The sequence below is a fragment of the Mobula hypostoma genome, chromosome 12, assembly GCF_963921235.1.
Source record: "Mobula hypostoma chromosome 12, sMobHyp1.1, whole genome shotgun sequence".
Classification (NCBI taxonomy): Eukaryota; Metazoa; Chordata; class Chondrichthyes; order Myliobatiformes; family Myliobatidae; genus Mobula; species Mobula hypostoma.
Window position 1 is genome coordinate 113961204 of NC_086108.1, and position 23217 is coordinate 113984420.

At 44.0% G+C, this 23217-nt stretch overlaps 1 protein-coding gene across 3 annotated transcripts in view; it reads right to left on the reverse strand.

Annotated features, from left to right (window-relative positions):
• The window catches only part of rabggtb (Rab geranylgeranyltransferase subunit beta), an 86160-nt gene that overhangs the window by 19307 nt on the left and 43636 nt on the right, over positions 1–23217 (reverse strand). The window lies entirely within an intron of this gene.

Consider the following 23217-nt stretch of genomic DNA (forward strand, 5'->3'; position numbering starts at 1 on the left):
ACTGTTTGTCCCACTCCCATCAGGGAGGAGACTATGTAGCATCCACACCAGGACCACCAGACTCAAGAACAGTTACTTTCCCCAGGCAGTGAGGCTGATCAACACCTCCACCCACTAACCCACCCCTCCACACCCCAATCACCACTACTTTATCATTTCCTGTCAGTCACCTTATGTACAGACACTCCTGTACGTAGCGTCACTTTATGGACACACAATCATTTTATATACATAAGCTATCTTATGTGTTTATTTTTTTTTCATATTATTACTGTGTTATTTATCTCCGAGTATTTTGCATCAGATCCGGACTAACAATTATTTTGTTTTCCTTTACACTTGTGTACAGGAAATGACATTAAACAATCTTGAAGAGATTTTAAAAAAAGATCAAAGATTCATTTATTATCAAAATACACAACTCTGAAATTCTTCTTCTCCAGATAGCCATGAAACCAAGAAAGAAAAGAATGGCAGCACGATCATCAACCCCCAAACCTCTCCTCCCTACGCCAAAAAAAGAACAAAAGAATAGACACACCGACCCCCACAAAAAAATGAGAAAGATCAGGTGAAAAACACAGAACATAATAAAACAATAAAACTGAAAAAATGTCTGTAGTGCAAGTCCATATCCAAAATGCAGAAAACCTGGGTAACATTCTCCAGGCACAGTGGCAGGCCTTCCCCTCTCCAGATAACTCAAATCTCACGATGACAGCTCAGGGACTGAAAAGAGCTTAATTAAGAGATAAGGATTTTAATACGTGGATTTTAGCATGGTCTTCTGGGAAGGAAATCTGCCATCCTTTGTGACTCCAGGCTCAGCAATGGAGATGACTTTAACCTGCGCTCACCCATCCATCTTCCCCCTCACCTGGTCTCATCTATCATTTGTCAGCTTCTACTCCTTCCCCTTGCCCCAACTTATTCTGGCATGAGTTCCTCCAATATTTTGTACGTGTTGCTCATAAATGGAGATGACTCTTACCTGCACTCAGTGGGTGACAATAAATCTTAACTTATCAAACCCAACAGTCCCTCTCCCCCATCCTGTATGTACAACCCCTCCCCCCCAGCATCTTACTCTGTCCTCTCGTCACTTGTTAAATTATTCAATTTGCTGTGGCGTTTTGCCTCCACCAATCTTTCACATTCAAGTTCAAGTTTAACCACAGCCAAATGAAACAGGTCTAGGCCAAGTCCCCAAGTGTCATGTCCTGTAGATTGATGGTGCATGGATGTTGCTGGCAAGAACAAGCCCACAGCAGTCCACAGACAAACGCAATCCAGCCTGTCTTCCACCAAGCAAACACTGGAAAGCAGCACCGATGGAAGGGATCAGCCCCCAACCCAGCATGGATGCCATGCTACACTGCCTCTCCTGTGCTCCAAAACTGAAGAGCATTCCTGTGTTACTCTTCACGTTAAGAAGAAGCAGAAGTTGTTACAGGAAAACGAAACACGTCAGATTTTAACAAAGCAGTTGCTGGAAATCTGAGACAAGACAGACCAGAGAAAGTGCAGTTCCTCAGTGGATAGAGAAAGCCCAAAGCAGTGTTACAGACTGATACCATGACATGAGAGCCAGACAGGTCTAACACAAACTGGAACTACAGACGAACAAAACAAATGCACAGTATCTCAATTTATACTCGTGTCTAGTTTCATTCTCACTTGTCCAAATGGCAATTATATACTGGAACCATCCAACTGCAGCATAGGAGCAGGCACTTCAGCCCTTCTTGCCCACACCGAACTATCGTGCTGCCTAGTCCCATCACCCGTACACAGACCACAGCCCTCCATACCCTTCCCATCCCTGTACCCATCGAAACTTCTCTTCAGTGTTGAAATTAAACATGCAGCCAATACATCCACTGGCAGCTTGTTCCACACTCTCACCACTCTCTGAGTGAAGAAGTTCCCCTTAAGTATTTCACCTTTCACCCTTAACCCATGACCTCTAGCTGTTGTCTCATTTAACCTCAGTGGAAAAAGCCTGCTTGCTTTTACCCTATCTATAGCCCTCATAAATCTGTACAACTCTGTCAAATCTTCCCTCATTCTCCTACGTTCCAGGGAATGAAGTCCTAACCGATTCAATCTTTCCCTATAACTCTGGTCCTCAAATCTCAGCAACATCCTTGTACATTTTCTCTGCACTCTTTCAATCTCATTGACACCTTTCCTGTAGGTAGGTGACCAAAACTGCACACAATACTCCAAAATAGGCCTCACTAATATCTCATACAACTTCAACATAACATCCTAACTCCTGTACTCAGTACTTTGATTTATAGTCATAGTCATAGTCATACTTTATTGATCCCGGGGGAAATTGGTTTTTGTTACAGTTGCACCATAAATAATTAAATAGTAATATAACTATAAATAATTAAATAGTAATATGTAAATTATGCCAGGAAATAAGTCCAGGACCAGCCTATTGGCTCAGGGTGTCTGACTCTCCAAGGGAGGAGTTGTAAAGTTTGATGGCCACAGGCAGGAATGACTTCCTATGACGCTCTGTGCTGCATCTCGGAGGAATGAGTCTCTGGCTGAATGTACTCCTGTGCCCAACCAGTACATTATGTAGTGGATGAGAGACATTGTCCAAGATGGCATGCAACTTGGACAGCATCCTCTTTTCAGACACCACCGTCAGAGAGTCCAGTTCCATCCCCACAACATCACTGGCCTTACAAATGAGTTTGTTAACTCTGTTGGTGTCTGCTACCCTCAGCCTGCTGCCCCAGCACACAACAGCAAACATGATCGCACTGGCCACCACAGACTCGTAGAACATCCTCAGCATCGTCCGGCAGATGTTAAAGGACCTCAGTCTCCTCAGGAAATAGAGACGGCTCTGACCCTTCTTGTAGACAGCCTCAGTGTTCTTTGACCAGTCCAGTTTATTGTCAATTCGTATCCCCAGGTATTTGTAATCCTGGGGATTATGAAAGCTAATATGCTAAAAGCTCTCTTTAGGAATGTACCTACATATTCTTAGGGTGGCAGGTTGGAGATGCGTCTCATCGAAGGAGGTAGAAGGCACTCCTTCCCTTTGCTAGCCTGAGGTCATCCTTGGGCAAGAAGTAGCATTTGCTTCGACTCCTGCCCCCGATTAGGGTCATGTGAAGCCATGGGAGCAGGTGGTGGATGGTCGTATGAGAGTTGGTGACCAATGATAACCTGGTTTTGCAATCACTGAAGGGTATTGATAATGGCAGGGGTCACCCATTTGTAAAGACACAAGTCAGAAGGCAATGGCAAACCACTTCTGTAGAAAATTTACCAAGAGCAATCATGGTCAAGATCATGATCACCCATCTCATACAACACAGCACATAATAAATGACTGCCTATTCTGTCACTACTTATAGAAACTCAGCCTCTTTGGAGTAAAGGATGAGAGGTGACTTGATGGAGGAGTACAAGATGATGACAGGCATAGATCAGGTGGAGAGACAGAGACTTTCCTAGGGTGGAAATGGAAATGAGAAGACATAATTTTAGAGTGATTTGAGGAAAGTATAAGGGGAATGTCGGAGGTAGTGATTGTTTTTTTAAACACAGAGTAGTTGGTCTGTGGAACATCCTGTCAGAGGTGGTGGTAGAGGCATATAGATTTAAGAGACTTTTAGACAGGCACATGGATGAAAGGAAAATAGAGCTTTATGTGGGAGGGAAGAGTTAGATTGATCTAAAAGGTCGGCACACCTTGGGGTGAGAGGCTTATACTGTGCTGTACTTTTCTATGTTCTATAAACATTTGCAACATACTCACATGCAAACCAGTCATCTCACATTTAGTCCAGCGATAGGGATGCAGTTATTTACCTGGAGCCTGCTCTGCCATTTACTGGTCGAGACTGACTGCCTGATTTCATTGTCCCACCAATCCACATCATCTCAGCCTTCAATATACTCAATGACTCAGCATCTAAGCACCCCAAAAGTCTACTGCATAAAGACTACATTTAAAAAAAAGGAGACACTGCCTAGCGGAGCGGTCATCAACGGAGTGATCTGAGGTAGAGTGGCAGGGCTTTGGCAATAATGGGTTGAGGCGAGGCAAGTTACATGTGAGGAATAGAAACAGGAAGTATGTCTGTGAGGCTTGTCTTCTGTACTGGGTGTCAGATGTGGGAAGTCTGGGAGACTCCCAGCCTCCCGGACGGCCACATTGCACCAGGTGCGTCGAGCTGCAGCTCCTTAGTTATCGGGTTAGGGAACTGGAGATGCAGCTCGATGACTTTCGTCTGGTCAGAGAAAGTGAGGAGGTGACAGATGGGAGCTACAGGCAGGTGGTCACACCGGGGCCACGGGAGGCAGATCAGTGGGTAACAGTCAGCAGAGGGAAGGACAAGAGTCAGATACTAGAGAGTACCCCAGTGGCTGTACCATTTGACAATAAGTACTCCTGTTTGAGTACTGTTGGGGGGCGGGGGGGGGCGGCCTATCTGGGGGAAGCAACAGTGGCCGCACCTTTGGCACAGAGTCTGGCCTTGTGGCTCAGAAGGGTAGGGAAAGGAAGAGGATGGCAGCAGTGATAGGGGACTTTATAGATAGGGGGTCAGACAGGCGATTCTGTGGACGCAGGAAAGAAACGCAGATGGTAGCTTGCCTCCCAGGTGCCGGGGTCCAGGATGTTTCTGATCGCGTCCACGATATCATGAAGTGGGAAGGTGAACAGCCAGAGGTTGTGGTACATATTGGTACCAACAACGTAAGTAGGAAAAGGGAGGAGGTCCTGAAAACAGACTACAGGGAGTTAGGAAAGAAGTTGAGAAGCAGGACCTCAAAGGTAGTAATCTCTGGATTACTGCCGGTACCACATGACAGTGAGTATAGGAATAGAATGAGGTGGAGGATAAATGCGTGGCTGAGAGATTGGAGCAGGGGGCAGGGATTCGGATTTCTGGATCATTGGGACCTCTTTTGGGGCAGGTGTGACCTGTACAAAAAGAACGGGTTACACTTGAATCCGAGGGGGACCAATATCCTGGCAGGGAGGTTTAGTAAGGCTATTGGGGAAAGTTTAAACTAGAATTGCTGGGGAGTGGGAACGAAACTGAAGAGATGGAGGAAGGAGCGGTTGGCTCACATATAGAGATAGCTTGGCGGCAGTGCGAGAGGGAGAATAGGCAGGTGATAGAGAAGGCATACATTCAGACCGATGGTTTGAGATGTGTCTATTTTAATGCAAAAAGCATCATGAACAAAGCAGATGAGCTTAAGGTGTGGATCAATAGTTGGAGCTATGATGTTGTGGCCATTACAAAGACTTGGATGGCTCAGGGGCAGGAATGGTTACTTCGAGCGCCAGGCTTTAGATGTTTCAGAAAGGACAGGGAGGGAGGCAAAAGAGGTGTGGGCAAGGCACTGTTGATCAGAGATAGTGTCACGGCTGCAGAAAAGGAGAAAATCACGGAGGAATTGTCTACTGAGTCTCTGTGGGTTGAAGCTAGAAACAGGAAGGGATCAATAACTCTTCTGGGAGGTTCCAGATGTTGTTCCTTTATTCAAGAAAGGGAGTAGAGATAGCCCAGAAAATTATAGGTCAGTGAGCCTTACTTCAGCGGTTGGTAAGTCGATGGAAAAGATCCTGAGAGGCAGGATTTATGAACATTTGGAGAGACATAATATGATTAGGAATAGTCAGCATAGCTTTGTCACAGGCAGGTCGTGCCTTATGAGCCAGATTGAATTTTTTAAGGACGTGACTAAATACATTGATGAAGGTAGAGCAGTAGGTGTAGTCAGCAAGGCATTTGATAAGGTACCCCATGCAAGGCTTATTGAGAAAGTAAGGAGGTATGGGATCCAAGGGAATCTTGCTTTATGGATCAAGAACTGGCTTGCCCACAGAAGGCAAAGAGTGGTTGTAGGCGGGTCATATTCTGCATGGAGGTGGGTGACCAGTGGTGTGCCTCAGGGATCTGTTCTGGAACCCTTTCTCTTCATGATTGTTATAAATGACCTGGATGAGGAAGTGGAGGGATAGGTTAGTAAATTTGCTGATGACACATAGGTTGGGGTGTTGGAGTAGTGTGGAGGGCTGACAGAGGTTATAGTGGGATATTGATAGGATGCAAAGCTGGGCTGAGAAGTGGCAGATGGAGTTCAACCCAGATAAGGTGAGGTGGTTTATTTTGGTAGGTCAAATATGATGGCAGAATATAATATTAATGGTAAGACTCTTGGCAACATGCAGGATCAGAGGGATCTTGGGGTCCGATCCATAGAATACTCAAAGCTGCTACGCAGGTTGACTCTGTGGTTAAGAAGGCATATGATGCATTGGCCTTCATCAGCCGTGGGATCAAGTTTAAGAGCCGAGAGGTAATGTTATAGTTATACAGGACCTTGGTCAGACCCCACTTGGAGTACTGTGCTGAGTTCTGGTCACCTCACTGCAGGAAGGATGTGGAAACTATAGAAAGGGTGCAGAGGAGATTTACAAGGATGTTGCTTGGATTGGGGAGCATGCCTTATGAGAATAAGTTGAGTGAACTTGGCCTTTTCTCCTTGGAGTGATGGAGAATGAGAGGTGACCTGATAAGAGTTGTACAAAATGATGAATGCATTGATCGTGCGGCTCGTCAGTGGCTTTTTCCTAGGGCTGAAATGGCTAGCACAAGAGGGCACAGTCTTAAGGTGGTTGGAAGTAGGTACAGATAGGTCAGGGGTAAGTTTTTTTACGTAGAGAGTGGCGAGCGCGTGGAATGGGCTGCCAGCGATGGTGGTGGAGGCGGATACGATAGGGTCTTTTAAGAGACTCCTGGATAGGTACATGAAGCTTAGAAAAATAGATAATTTCTAGAGTAAGTACATATTCGGCACAGCATTGGGCCTATATCGTGCTGTAGTTTTTCTATGTTTCTATAAGACATTTCTTCTTCTCTGAGCCCTAGAAGACCAATCCCTTAAACCTGTGTCCTATGGATTTTGGTTCTCTGGGAAACAGGCTTTCAGTAACATTTCCCTCCACAGTTGCTGCCTCACCCAATGACTTATAGACAACAGGTGCAGGAGTAGGCCATTCGGCCCTTCGAGCCAGCTCCGCCATTCACTGTGATCATGGCTGATCATCCACAGTCAGTAACCCGTTCCTGCCTTCTCCCAATATCCCTTGACTCCACTATCTTTAAGAGCTCCATCTAACTCCTTGAAAGCATCCAGAGAATTGGCGTCCACTGCCTTCTGGGGCAGAGCATTCCACAGATCCACAACTCTCCGGGTGAAAAAGTTTTTCCTCAACTCCGTTGTAAATGGCCTACTCCTTATTCTTAAACTGTGGCCTCTGGTTCTGGACTCCCCCAACATCGGGAACATGTTTCCTGCCTCTAGCGTGTCCAATCCCGTAATAATCTTATATGTTTCAATCAGATCCCCTCTCATCCTTCTAAATTCCACTGTATACAAGCCCAGTCGCTCAAATATTTCAACATATGGCAGTCCCGCCATCCTGGGAATTAACCTCGTGAACCTACACTGCACTCCCTCAATAGCAAGAATGTCCTTCCTCAAATTTGGAGACCAAAACTGCACACAATACTCCAGGTGTGGTCTCACCAGGGCCCTGTACAGCTGCAGAAGGACATCTTTGCTCCTATACTCACTCCCCTTGTTATGAAGGCCAACATGCCATTAGCTTTCTTCACTGCCTGCTGTACCTACATGCTTACTTTCAGTGACCGATGAACAAGGGCACCTAGATCTCATTGTACTTCCCCTTTTCCTAACTTGACACCATTCAGATAGTAATCTGCCTTCCTGTTCTTGCCACCAAAGCGGATAACCTCACATTTATCCACATTAAACTGCATCTGCCATGCATCTGCCCACTCACCCAAACTGTCCAAGTCATCCTGCATTATCTCAACATCCTCATCACATTTCACACTGCCACCCAGCTTTGTGTCATCTGCAAATTTGCTAATGTTACTTTTAATCCCTTCATCTAAATCATTAATGTATATTGTAAACAGCTGCGGTCCCAGCACCGAGACTTGCGGTACCCCACTAGTCACTGCCTGCCATTCTGAAAGGGGCCCGTTAATCCCTATTTTGTTTCCTGTCTGCCAACCAATTTTCTAACCATGTCAGCACCCTACCCCCAATACCATGTGCTCCAATTTTGCCCACTGTGACCTAATCAAAGGCTTTCTGAAAGTCCAGGTACACTACATGCACTGGCTCTCCCTTGTCCATTTTCATAGTTACATTCTCAAAAAATTCCAGAAGATTAGTCAAGCATGATGTCCCCTGCGTAAATCCATGCTGACTCGGACCTATCCTGTTACTGCTATCCAAATATGCCGCTATTTCATCTTTCATAATTGACTCCAGCATCTTCCCCACCACTGATGTCAGGCTAACTGGTCTATAATTCCCTGTTTTCTCTCTCCCTCCTTTCTTAAAAAGTGGGATAACATTAGCTACCCTCCAATCCACAGGAACTCATCCTAAATCTACAGAACATTGGAAAATGATTACCAATGAATCCACGATTTCTAGAGCCACCTCGTTAAGTACCCTGGAATGCAGACCATCAGGCCTCCAACTGATTGCCCATTGCTACCAATTCCAATTCTGCTACCCTTGTGTTTCTACTTTGCTACTGCACTGCAAAGTCCTGCCAAGGCATGTCCACTTCAAAGAATCTTTCCTCTGACATGAATCCTGTAAGACCCCCTCTCACTACTCCCCCACTGTGATTTCCATTGCCCTCTTTTCTCTTCCACCACACACTCATCACTGGATCCACCTATCCTTTCCCCTCACCCCTCTGTACCCGCTACCTCCCTTCTTTCCTTTAGTCCCACTGCAGAGGCCAAAGCTGAAGCGTCAACTGAACATTTCCCACCCTGACCTGCTGATGTACTGGAGCCTTAGGTACCACGCCACCATATCTGGGAAGGAGGCATAGGAGCCTCAGGTCCCACACTACCAGGTTCAGGAACAGTTATTACCCTTCAACCATCAGGCTCCTGAACCAGCATAGATAAGTTCACTCACCTCAACAATGAACTGATTCTATGGTCTATAGACTCACTTCCAAAGACCCTACAAATCATGTCCTTAGTATGAACAAATTACTTATTTTCTATTTATTTATCTATTCATGTCCAGGTTTCTCTTTATTTATTACTATCTATTTTGTATTTGCAGTTTGTCTTTTGCACTTTGGTTGTCAGTCTTTGTGTGGAGTCTTTCATTGATTCTATTGCATTTAGTCTGAATACCTGCAACCAAATGTATCTCAGGGTTAGATATGGTGACATATATATACTTTAATAATAAATTTACTTTGAACTTTGAGTTCCTTTAGCAGTTTGTTTTCAATAAATCTTACAAATGTACTTTGGTGGGGAAAGCGACTACAGGGAAGTGACCTTCGTGTGATACCATTACACTTGACTACAACATTAATCAGTTATATGAAACAGCACTGAGATCTGGATTCCTAAACAGAAAACAGACAGTCTATCCTTAAGGGTCTTGGGATTCTTTCAACAGTAACATCTGTAAGGGAAGTGGCCAGACTGCATATTTACAAGTACACAAAGTAAAGAGCTGGGCTGGAAATGACACGCACCCATTAGCTGAAACATTGCTTGTACTGGCTGGTTACTTGATTTTATTTATTGTTTATTTATTTTATTTGTTGTTTTATAGCATTGAGTACGAGAGTTGCGAACTTATTTTCACTGTATTGGTGCATGACAAGTTGTACTATGCAATGACAATAAAGATATTCCAATTTCAATCAACTTCAATTTTTTCAGAAATAGCATGTGACACTGCAGTTGTCTGACGTTGAGGCAGAGAAAATACTGATTCATGTTTGATTTTAAAGTTTTCTTACGTGTTTTTGAAGCTATTAATAGTTTGAGACTAGAGTACATCAGAGAAATCTCATTTGTTTTATAATCCTGCTCGAGCTCTCAGGTCAGAGGGTGGTGAATCTATGGAATTTGTTGCCACGGGCAGCAGTGGAAGCCAAGTCATTGGGTGTATTTAAGGCAGAGATTGATAGGTATCTGAGTAGCCAGGGCATCAAAGGTTATGGTGAGAAGGCAGGGGAGTGGGACTAAATAGGAGAAAATGGATCAGCTCATGATAAAATGGCGGAACAGACTCGATGGGCCAAATGGCCTACTTCTGCTCCTTTGTCTTATGGTCTTATGGTCTTTTACTGCCAGTCTCTTAAATTTAAATAATTTCCCTCAAAAGATAATTGTCAGGTCAGCTTTTTTTGAATGATGCTCCTAAACTGTGGAATTCAATACCCAAAACTATAAGAGATACAAACTCAGATGACACTTTTAAATGCCAGTTCAAAACTTACCTATTTAATCTTGATATTAACAAACATCTGTTTGTCTTCTATTTTCGAATCTATTTTTATTCTTACATGTTATTTTGATGTTTGCACTTCATCCCAGTGTAAGCACTTTGAACTACATCATCTATTGAGAAGTGTTCTAAGAATTATTATATTGCATTGCCAATGCTCACACCTATTGATTTTGCCTCACTTTTCACAGTATGACCATAATGAAATAATACCAAATGCTGTTCTGAAAGTCCTTCAAACAATAGTAAACTGACTCCAGAATGCTGGTAGAGTGGATAACATTGGTGTGAGGTTAGCATTACTTAAAGTTTAAAGTAAATATATGTCACCATATTTAACCCTGAGATTATTTTCTTGTGGGCATACTTTAAAAAATCTATAGAATAATAACTATAACAGAATCAATGAAAAAACACCAACCTCAGGCATTCAACCGGAGTACAGAAGACAACAAACCATACAAATGCAAAAAAAAGCAATAATAATAAATGAACAAACAATAAATATCGAGAACGTTGAATGAAGAGTCCTTTAAAGCAGTGGTCCCCAATCACCAGGCCACAAAGCATGTGCTACCGGGCCGCGAGGAAACGATATGATTTGGTGATATGAAACAATATGAGTCAGCTGCACCTTTCCTCATTCCCTATCACGCCCACTGTTGAACTTGAACCCACGCGAGGTCATCAATCCGTCATTAACCTACAACTACTCGATGAGTAAAAAAACAAACGTTGCTTGAGAGTTTCTTTGGAAGAGGTGGTAGGGGACATAAAAGGCCTAACGATGAAGATAATGCAGAGACAGCTGAGGCCGAGACTGCAAAAAGAAAGCAAGCTTCCTTCAACAGAAAATACGATGAGTTGCACATAAAATATGGCTTTATTGCGACTGATGTCTCGCACGCTCCAAGCCCCGTGTGGATTATGTGGAGACAAGCTGTCTAATGAGGCAATGAAGCACTCAAAACTGCTTTGGTACCTTGGATCCAAGCACCCTGCACTTAAAGACAAACCCGTTGAGTTTTTTGAGGGGAGAAAACGTGAGCAAGCGGGAGAGAAGCGAGTGCTGAGAGTCACTACCTCTACAAATGCTGCTGCTCTGATAGCGTCGTACTTAGTGGCTAGCCGTATTGCTAAGGCTAAGAAGCCTTTCACTGTTGGTGAAGAATTGATTCTGCCTGCTGCCAAGGACATGTGCCGTAAACTGTTGGGAGAAGCTGCAGCTAACAAGGTGGTACAGGTTTCTCTTTCAGCTACCACGGTTTCAAGGAGAATTGGTGACATAGCCGAGGACATCGACGCACATTGTTGGAACGGCTTAACGAGTCACCATGGTATGCGATCCAGGTCGACGAGTCTACTGATGTCAACAACAAGGCAATACTGCTGGATTATGTGCGACATATTTCAAGACGATGTGCACGAGGATATGTTGTGTGCACTGCCGCTGCCAACTCACACAACTGGGGCAGAACTATTCAAGTCTTTGAATAGTAAATGGCAGGACACTTGGTAGTGTGGAGGAGCAGAGGGATCTGGGGGTACATGTCCACAGATCCCTGAAAGTTCCCTCACAGGTGGATAGGGTAGTTAAGAAAGCTTATAGGGTGTTAGCTTTCATAAGTCGAGGGATAGAGTTTAAGAGTCGCGAGGTAATGATGCAGTTCTATAAAACTCTGGTTAGGCCACACTTGGAGTATTGTGTCCAGTACTAGTCGCCTCACTATAGGAAGGATGTGGAAGCATTGGAAAGGGTGCAGAGGAGATTTACCAGGATGCTGCCTGGTTTAGAGAGTATGCATTATGATCAGAGATTAAGGGAGCTAGGGCTTTACTCTTTGGAGAGAAGGAGGATGAGAGGAGACATGATAGAGGTATACAAGATATTAAGAGCAATAGATAGAGTGGATAGCCAGCGCCTCTTCCCCAGGGCACCACTGCTCAATACAAGGGGACATGGCTTTAAGGTAAGGGGTGGGAAGTTCAAGGGGGATATTAGAGGAAGGTTTTTTACTCAGAGAGTGGTTGGTGCGTGGAATGCACTGCCTGAGTCAGTGGTGGAAGCAGATACACTAGTAAAATTTAAGAGACTACTAGACAGGTATATGGAGGAATTTAAGGTGAGGGGTTATATGGGAGGCAGGGTTTGAGGGTCAGCACAACATTGTGGGCCGAAGGGCCTGTACTCTGCTGTACTAATCTATGTTATATTTAATGACAACATGTCAGGAAAACTGGACTGGTCATTCTGTGTTGGAATATGCATCGACGGGGCTGCAGCTATGACTGGATGGCTGTCTGGTTTCACTGCCTGAGTCAAAGAGGTTGCTCCTGAATGCCAGTCTACACACTGTGTCACACACTGGGAAATGCTGGCTAGCCAAAAAATGTCACCTAATTTTAACAGCGTATTGAGTGTCGTTGTTGAAGTTACCAATCACATCAAAGCAAAAGCCCTTAACTCACGTCTGTTTGAGCAACTTTGCGAGGAAATGGATGCAGAGCACAAACGCCTTCTCTTACACACTGAAGTCAGGTGGCTATCAAGGGGGAGAGCCCTGGCCAGGGTTTTTGAGTTAAGAGAGCAGCTACAGAGATTTCTTTCAGGAAAAAAAGTCACCAGTGGCAGCACACTTCAGTGAAGAGGAGTGGAAAGCAAAACTCGCTTATCTGTGTGACATCTTCAACCTGCTCAATGAACTCCATTTGTCACTTCAGGGGAGAATGACAACTGTCTTCAAGTTGGCAGATAAAGTGTCTGCTTTCAAAGCCAAACTGGAACTGTGGGGACGGCCAGTGGACAGGGGCATATTTGACATGTTCCCAACATTAGCTGGGATTTTGGGACTGAGGCTGCACCGTCCTTCTCACAGCTGGCGTGCGATCACCTATCTTTGCTGTCGACAGAATTCAAGTGTTACTTCCCAACCACAAATGACCCAAGACATGCAAACAAATAGGTCCGTGACCTATTTGTAAATGTCCCCGGTGAATCATCCATGTCACCGCGGGAAGAAGATCAACTCCTCGAGCTTGCAAATGACAGTGGGCTGAAAAGTATGTTTGACATAACATCTCTGCCCGCATTCTGGATCAAAGTCAAGGCTGAATATCCTGAGATAGCCACAAAAGCCCTGAAAACGTTGCTTCCATTTCCAACATCCTATCTCTGCGAAGCAGAGTTCTCTGCAATGAATGCAACGAAAACTAAACTGCGGAATAGACTGGACATGAGGAACTCCCTTCGAGTATCGTTGTCTCCCATCACCCCTCGATGGGACCGTCTTGTTGCAGGGAAACAAGCCCAGGGCTCCCACTGATCAGCAATACTGGTGTGTTGCAATGATTTTATATGTTCATACGAGGAAAATATGTGCTGTGTGTTTAATATCCAAACGTTACTTAAAATGTTATGATGCTATTGACTTGTAAGTTACTTGTAATTGACTTATCAGTATATTCATGCAAGGAAAATATGCGCTGTGTGTTTAATATTAAATTCTTTAGATAAACCTTATGTGCATTAGCCACTTATAAGTGACTTATAGTTGACTTATCGCCTATATAAGTCAACTATAAGTTGACCCCACCTCCCCCACCCCGCCTCCCCGTCAGCCGGTCCGCAAGAATATTGTCAATATTAAACCAGTCCGCAGTGCAAAAAAGTTTGGGGACCCCTGCTTTAAAGTGGGAACATTTGTTGTGGGAACATTTCAATGATTACCAAGACAAGACACATAAGAAACTCTCTTCCATTAAAGGAAAAAACTGGATGAGTTTTATTTGTAATCTATTAACTTTGTGCTCATTTTCACCAACATTTGATTTCCATTTACAGTGACTATGATTCAGGTTCATTTACCTTGGGGCTTTCCAGAAGTCATAAAGGCACGACAAAAAACAAACAAGTGTTTATTGGGCATTTACCTGCAGGAAAGATAGCATTCAGCTTGAGAAGCTGGAGAGAATGTTTACGCAGATGTTGCCAGGACAGGAGGGCCTGAGCTACAGGTTAAATAGGTTGGGACTATATTCCCTGTAGTTAGGAGAATAAGGGGAGATATGAAAGAGGTAGAAAAAATTATGAGAGATATAAATAGTGTTGGGTGGCGGTGGGGTGGAGATAGTTTCTACCAAAGCAAGCGTAAAGCACTCCTTCCCTTTGCTTGTCAGCAGGTCACCCTTGAACAAGGTGTAGCACCTTAGCCCCCTGATCAGGGTCACATGAAGCCACGGCAGGCGTTGGAATGTCGTATGAGCAGCTGATGCATATCACAAGTCCTGGTTATGCAACCACGAATGCCAGGCAGACAATATAGAGTATTGATAATAGCTGGGGTAGTTGTAAACACACTACCCAGAAGGTAGCAATAGCAAAGCATTTCTTTACAAAAATTTGCCAAGAACAATCATGGTCCTAAGAGTATGATCGACCACTTCATGTGACGTGGCACAAAAAGATGATGATGATGATAGATAGATAGATAATACCATGAGACATAGGAGCAGGATTAGGCCATTCAGCCCATCAAGTCTGCTCCGTCATTCCATCATGGCTGATCCCAGATCCCATACACCTGCCTTCACGCCATATCCTTTCATGCCCTGACCAACCAGGAAACCATCAACTTCCACCTTAAATATATCCACGGACTTGACCTCCACAGATTCACTGCACTCTAGCTAAAAAAAAATTCCTTCCTACCTCTGTTCTAAAAGGTTGCCCCCCTCAATTCTGAGGCTGTACCCTCTAGTTCTGGATACCCCCACCATTGTCCTTTCAACATTAGGTAGGTTTCAATGAGATCCACATGCCTTCTTCTAAATTCCAGTGAGTACAGACCCAAAGCTGCCAAATGCTCCTCATATGTTAACCCCTTCATTCCCAGAATCACCCTTGTTAACTTCTTCTGAGATCCTTTCTGAGATATGGGACCCAAAACAGTTGGCAAAACTCCAAATGTGGCCTGACTAGTGTCTTATAAAAGCTCAGCATTATCTCCTTGCTTTTATATTCTATTCTCCTAAAAATAAATGCCAACATTGTATACCACAGACTCGACCTGTAAATTAATCTTCTGGAAGTCTTGCACGAGGACTCCTAAGTTCCTCTGCACCTCTGATCTCGAACCATCCCCTACTTAGATAATAGTCTGCACTATTGTTCCTTTTACCAAAATGCATTATCATATATTTCCTAACACTGTCTTCCATTACCCATTTTTTTGCCCACTCTTCCAATTTGTCTAAGTCCTGCTGCAAACGCATTGTTTCCTTAGCACTAGCTATCCATCCACCTACCTTTGTATCATCTGCAAACTTTGCCACAAAGCGATCAATTCCAATATCCAAATCACTGAGAAACAATGTGAAAAGTAGCGGTCAGTATTAAGACCATAAGACATAGGAGCAGAAGTAGGCCACTTGGCCCATCGAGTCTGCTCCGCCATTCAATCATGGGCTGATCCAATTCTTCCAGTCATCCCCACTCCCCTGCCTTCTCCCTATACCCTCTAATGCCCTGGCTAATCAAGAACCTATCTATCTCTGCCTTAAATACACCCAATGACTTGGCCTCCACAGCCACTCGTGGCAACCAATTCCACAGATTTACCACCATCTGCCTAAGGTAATTTCTCCGCATCTCAGTTCCAAATGGACGTCCTTCAATCCTGAAGTCATGCCCTCTTGTCCTAGAATCACCTAACATGGGAAATAACTTTGCCATATCTAATCTGTTCAGGCCTTTTAACATTCGAATGCTTCTATGAGATCCCCCCGTCATTCTCTTGAACTCCAGGGAACACAGCCCACGAGCAGGCAGAAAATGGTTCGGCAGAGCCAAGAAGGGCCAAAAGGCCTGTTTCTGTGCTGTAGTTTCTATGGTTTCTATGGAGCTGCCAGATATTCCTCATACAGTAACCCTTTCATTCCTGGAATCATTCTTGTGAATCTTCTCTGAACCCTCTCCAACGTCAGTATATCCTTTCTAAAATAACCTCTGTAACCTCATCCCTAACAATCAATTCCAACAACTTCCCAACCACTAATGTCAGGCTAACAGGTCTATAATTTCCTTTCTGCTGCCTTCCACCCTTCTTAAATAGTGGAGTAACATTTGCAATTTTCCAGTCATCCGGTACAATGCCAGACTCTATTGATTCTTGAAAGATCATGGTTAATGTCTCCGCAATCTCTCCAGCTACTTCCTTCAGAACCCAAGGGTGCATTCCATCAGGTCCAGGAGATTTATCCACTCTCAGACAATTAAGCTTCCTGAGCACCTTCTCAGTCATAATTTTCACTGCACAAACTTCACTTCCTTGACACTCTTGAATGTCCGGTATACAGCAGACGTCTTCCACTGTGAAGACTGATGCAAAATACACATTCAGTTCCTCTGCCATCTCTCATTACAATATCTTCAGCATCATTTTGTATTGGTCCTATATCTACCCTCGACTCTCTTTTACCCTTTATATACGTAAAAAAAACTTCTAGTATCTTCTTGGATATTAGTCGCCAGCTTCCTTTCATAATTCATCTTTTCCTTCCTAATGACCTTCTTTGTTTCCTTCTGCAAGTTTTTAAAAGCTCCCCAATCCTCTATCTTCCCACTAGCTCTGGCTTCCTTGTATGTCCTCTCTTTTGCTTTTACTTTGGCTCTGACTTCACTTGCCAACCATAGTTGTGTCCTTCTTCCCTTTGAAAATGTCTTCTTATTTGGAATATATCTGTCTTGCACTTTCCTCATTTTTTGCAGAAACTCCAGCCATTGCTGCTCTGCTGTCCTTCCTGCAAATGTCCCTTTCCAGTCACCTTCAGCCAGTTCCCCTCTCATGCCATTGTAATTTACTTTATTCTACTGAAATAGCGACACATTGGATTTTATTTTTCCCCCCCAAATTTCAATGTGAACTCGATCATATTGTGGTCACTGTTCCCTAAGTGTTTCTTACCCTTAAGCTCTCTTATCACCTCCGGATCATTGCACAACACCCAATCCAGCTCAGCCAATCCCCTAGTGGGCTTAACAACAAGCTGCTCTAAAAAGCCATCCCTTAGATAATCTACAGATTCTCTCTCGAGGTCCTGTACTGACCTGGTTTTCCCAATCCACTTTCATGTTAAAATCCCCAACGATTATCATGACATTGCCTGTCTGATACCTCTTTTCTATCTCCTGCTGTAATTTGTAATCCACATCCCGGCTGCTGTTTGGAGGCCTGTATACAACTGCCATTAGGGTCCTTTTACCCTTGCCATTTCTTAACAACCCATAGAGAGTCTACACCTTCCAATCCTATGTCATCTCCTTCCAGTGATTTAATATTATTTCTTATACACAGAGCCACACCACCCACTCTGCCTACTAACCTATCTTTCCAATACACTGTATATTCTTGGATGTTCAGCTTCCAATGGCAGTCATCCTTTAGCCAAGTTTCAGAGATGGCCACTACGTCATACTTACCAATCTGTAGCTGAATTTCAAGATTGTCCATTTTATTCCTTATGCTGTGTGCATTCAAATATAACACTTTCAGTCCAGTATTTGTTGCTTTCTGTTTTAACTGCACCACGCCTCTATTGCCTTGTAACTCATGCCACTGGCTTTGATTAAGCCTCATCTCCTGCCTGTTCTTTCTATAATCTCTGTTGCACGGTATCTTTGATTTATTTCTGTTTTCCCCTTCCTCAACCCTATCACTCCGGTTTCCATCCCCCTGCCAAATTAGTTTAAACCCTCCCTAACAGCTTTATTAAATGTGCCTGCTAGGGTTCAGGTGTAAACCGTCCTTTTTGTACAGGTCGTATCTCCCCCAGAAGAGGCCCCAGTGATCCAGGAATCTGAAGCCCTGCCCCCTACACCAGTCTCTCAGCCACACATTAACATGCCTGATCATGCTATTCTTGCACTCGTTAGCACGTGACACAGGCAATCCTGAGATTGCTATCCTAGAAGTCCTGCTTTTCAGACCTGCTCCCTTTTACTACTCTGTTCCCTTTTACTACCCAAGACTTCTGGCTGTTCACCCTCTCCCTTCAGAATACTCCGCACCTGATCTGAGACATCCTGTACCCTGGCACCTGGGAGGCAACACATCATGCAGGTATCTCTATCAGGCTGACAGAACCTCCTGTCTGTTCCCCACACTATGCAATCCCCATGACTACCGCATTCCTCATCTTCCTCTTTCCCTTCTGCACCACAGAACCAGGCTCAGTGCCAGACACCCAATCGCTGTGGTATCATCTGTCAGGTCATCCCCCTCAACCGCATCCAAAACAAGATAACGATTACTGAGGGGGATGGCCACAGGGGTGCTCTCTTCTATCTGAGCTCTTGCCTTCCCTTCCCTGACCGTCACCCACTTATCTAACTCCTGCTGCCTCGGGGTGACTAACTCCCTGTAGCTCCTCTCTATCTCCTATTCACTCTCCTTAATAAGCTGTAAGTCATCGAGCCACAGCTCCAGATCCCTAACTCAGTCTCTCAGGAGCTGCACCTGGCGCAGATATGGCCATCTGGGAGACTGGAAGATTCCCAGGATTCCCACATCCGACACCCAGAGCAAAATACTAACCCTACCGACATGCTCTATATTCCTCAAAAAAATGCAAAGAAAAACCAAAAATGAAGTCCACCTAACCACTTACCTTGCCAAAGCCCGCTTTCGCCGAAGCCTGAATGAGCCAAGTCCTGTCGCTTCTACTCTCGCTATTGGCCTACTCCTGTTACGATTTCGTAATGTACCAGCAGCAAGAGATGACAAATTGAGTCAGGTTTTAATAATAAAACCACTATATTTATTTACATCTACTCAAAAATATATAAAATTAAATAAACTACTTTCTTAAACAGAAGTTAACAGTGTTATGCGTCTATAGCTCCCAAACAGTCAAACTTAGAACCCGTTCTTAACAAATCCTACTCAAGCACAGTCTTAAAGTGGCAGTTCAGAGAGTCCCAGTAATTCACGAAATAGGTGAGAGGAGAGACTTGCGGATTCACAATGCAGCAACGGGGCGATCACGATGAATTCCAAAGATTCCATGGCTAGCGAACAAAGATCCCAGCCGAGGAATACTGTTCCGAAGTCCACGAAGAGTGATTTCACAAAGTGATTGTCATGAAATCCACACCCATGGATCATACGAAGGACAGACACGTCTCCACAATGCAGTGTGCCGCTGATTAACCTAATCTTTTAGGTATGGGTAAGCATTAGACTTCACCCTTCTCAATCATGAGCTGTTCCTGGATAGCTCAAAGCCTGCAATCTTCACTGTCTCTCTCCTTCGACTATGCCCACATTTCTTTTATACCGTCGGCATACGTCATAAGGTAACACTCACAGAAACGAAACTGTGGACTCCCAGTAAAACAAAACTGGGGACACATGACGCCCACAGTAAACGAAACTACGGACACCCAGGAAAACGGAACTGTGGACACGTAACATTCCCGACAATGGCCGCTCTGCTTGTCCCTTCTGTACTTTTACTTAGTTTGTCGAACTCAGTTGCTGCTGTTGGTCAGCCCCACCCAATGGACTAACACCCATGAAGCTCTCATTTTAAATAACCGCCTCTGACCTGTGAGAAGCACTCCTTTGTCCAGCTCAGTTGCCGCCGCTGATCGGCCCCACACCACTAGGTACTTGGCAGCCAACCAGAAAAGGCCCCTTCCATTCCCACTCGCTGACTCCTGCCTGTCAGTTTTTCCTCTATCTATTCCAGTATCTTTCCTGAAATCCCATAGGATTTTATCATGTTAAGCAGCCTCATGTGTGGCACCTTATCAAATGCTTTCTGAAAATCCAAGTAAGAGACATTCACTGCCTCTCCTCTGCCCACTCTGCTTATAATTGCCTCGAAGAACTCTATCGGACTTTGACTTATTTTATCATTGGGTCTCCAAGTATGCTGACACCTCATCCTTAATGACAGACTACTACACTTTCCCAACCACTAAAGTTAGGCTATTTTTTAGATTAAAGTCTATCACGAGCCTTGTGGCCCATCAGGCAAGTGCTTATGCCGGTTAAGTTAAGTTAGGCTAACTGGTCTATAATTTCCTTTCTTTTGCCTTTCTCCCTTCTTAAAGAGTGGAGTGACAATGGCAATCTTCCAGTCCTCTGGGACTATGTCAGAATCAAGTGATTCTTAAAAGATCATGACCAATGCATCTGTTATCTCTTCAGCAACCTCTCTCAGAACTCTTAAGATATAGTCCATTTGGTCCAGGTGACATCCATTTCAAGACGTTTGAGCTTCCTTTGTAATAGTAATGGCACTCACTCCTGCTCCCTGACAGTCACGGACCTCTGGCACACTGCTAATGTCTTCCACAGTGAAGACAGATGCAAAGTACCCATTAAGTTCATCTGCCTTTTCTTTGTCCCTGCCCCCTCACCAGCATCATTTTCCAGTGGTTCAATATTAACTCTCACCACTCTCTTACTCTTTGTATAACTGAAAAAATGTTTTGTATCCTGCTTTATATTATTGGCCAGTTTGCCCTCATATTTCATCTTTTACATTGGGGTAAATGTAAGCAGGCTTTTTCCACTGAGCTTGGGTGACAGTAGAACTGGAGGTTATGGATTAAGGTTGAAAGGTGAAATATCCAAGGGGAACCTGAAGAGGAATGTCTTCACTCAGACTGTGATGAGTGTGAAATGAGCTGCCGGCAATGTGGTGGATGCAGTTTCAATTATAACATTAAAGAAGTTTGGATAGGTAAATAGACAGGAGAAGCATGGAGGGCTACGGTCTGAATGCAGGTGGATAGAACAAAGCAGCAAACTAGGCTAGCACAGACTAGATGGCCCAAAGAACCTGATTCCAGCTCCAACAACATTAAGTTAAAATCACACGCAGCCAAGATGAACAGAACTGAAATAACCTGCAGAAAGTTGTGAACTCAGTCAGCTCCAGCATGGACATTAGCCTCCTCAGCATACAGGACATTTTCAAGGAGAGATGCTTCAAAAAGGTGGTATCCATCATTAAGGACCCCCATCACTAAGGTCCTGCCTCTTCTCATAGCTACCATCAGGGAGGAGGGTGAGAGCCCTAAGGCACACACTCAACGATTCAGGAAGAGCTTCTTCCCCTCTGTCATCAGATTTCTGAATGGACATTGAACTCGAACAATATCTCACTAATTTTCTTCCCCTCTTTTTGCATGACTTATTTATTTTTTTATATATATTCTTCTTACTATAACTTGCAATGTACTGCTGCTACAAAACAACAAATACACGACATACATATTAAACCTGATTCTGACTTAACTTGAGCTTGCATTCTCTGGATTTAGTGTAGGTATTATTAGTGTTAGTGTAGTAATAGGAGGACTAAAGTACTTTACCATATCACACACTTCTCACAGTGGCTCGAGATAAAACAACAAAATTCACAAAGGTGAGATTCATAAATAAACATTCAGAAGCAGAGAGTTTATCTGTCCACAACCATTGCCTGGAGTTGAGTGCATGCAGCATTTGCCATTTTAAAAAGTCCTAGACTTGCTGCCTTCCAATGTCACCAAATTTTAATGCATAGTCACCAACTTTGTGATGAATTTTTAGAGCATATATTTTCTTGGATGTTATTATCTCTGATTTTGTGCAGGGTGGGATTAGGTTGATCTCTTGCAGGCTACAGGGTTGGCACAACATTGTGAGCAGCAGGACCTGTACTGTTCGATGTCCTATCCCTAGTCTCAAAATGAGTGGGCTCATTTCGGAAGCCCTGAAGTTACATCTGGAGCAGAAAGCATGCCATTTTTCCGAACCCCTAAAGGGCGACTGCACTAATTTACTGTTACACCATACAGCCTGGTATTGGAAGCCTCCAGATCAATAGTTCAAGAATCTGGAAATGTCAACAGTTAATTCGTGATTCATGCACAAGATATTCACAACCAGCAACACTGATCTTTCCGAAATTCAAAGGTTATGATATAACCACAAATGAGGAACAATACTTGTGGAGTTGAAGAAATCAGCTCTCACGTTGAAAGGCAGTAGCATTATGAAGTGAAACTTTATTTTTGTTCCTTTAGTGGCAGTTATATTGAATATAGTGCCAATATCCCTGCTAAATAGGCTAATCCAGGGCATTTATATATTGACCCTGTAAAAACCCAGAACTACAGAAATGCCGATGGAAGCTCCAAAGCTCTCATCCCTGGGAGAGGAAGGAACTTTGAAAATGGGCTTCAATTTGAAAACCTGACCTAAGCCAGGGGGCTCTGGCGAGCTACTGTCGGCGACCTCTGCCCCTGCAGGAATGATGGGCTTAAGGAGAAGAAGAAGAACAAGCAGAGAGGGCACCAAAGGTTAGGGGAGAAGGCAGAAGAATGGGGTTGAGAAGGACAATAAATCAACTTTGATGGAATGGAAGCAGACTTGATGGGCCAAGTGGCCAAATGTTCCTCTGTCTTATAGTCTTAATCACACAATAAGTTACAGAAGGATGAGTAACCCAGCTGGTGCATCTCCCCAGAGAACTTTCTACTGGTCTATACCACTCCAGTATGAATAATCCAACTGGTCCATCTCTCCAGAGACCTTTCTATTGGTCTATACCACTCTAAGATGAGTAAATGAATCGAATGACTTTTTGATCGTAATTGTGATGCGAGGTAATTAATTCTACTCCCCCTGGAGCGTAGGAGAATGAGGGAAGATTTGACAGAAGTATACAGAATTATGAGGAGTAGAGATGGAGTCAGAGAAGTACAGCAAAGAAACAGGCCCTTCGGCCCATCTAGTCAATGTCGAAATCATTTAAGCTGCCTACTCCTATCGACCTGCACCAGGACCAGAGCCC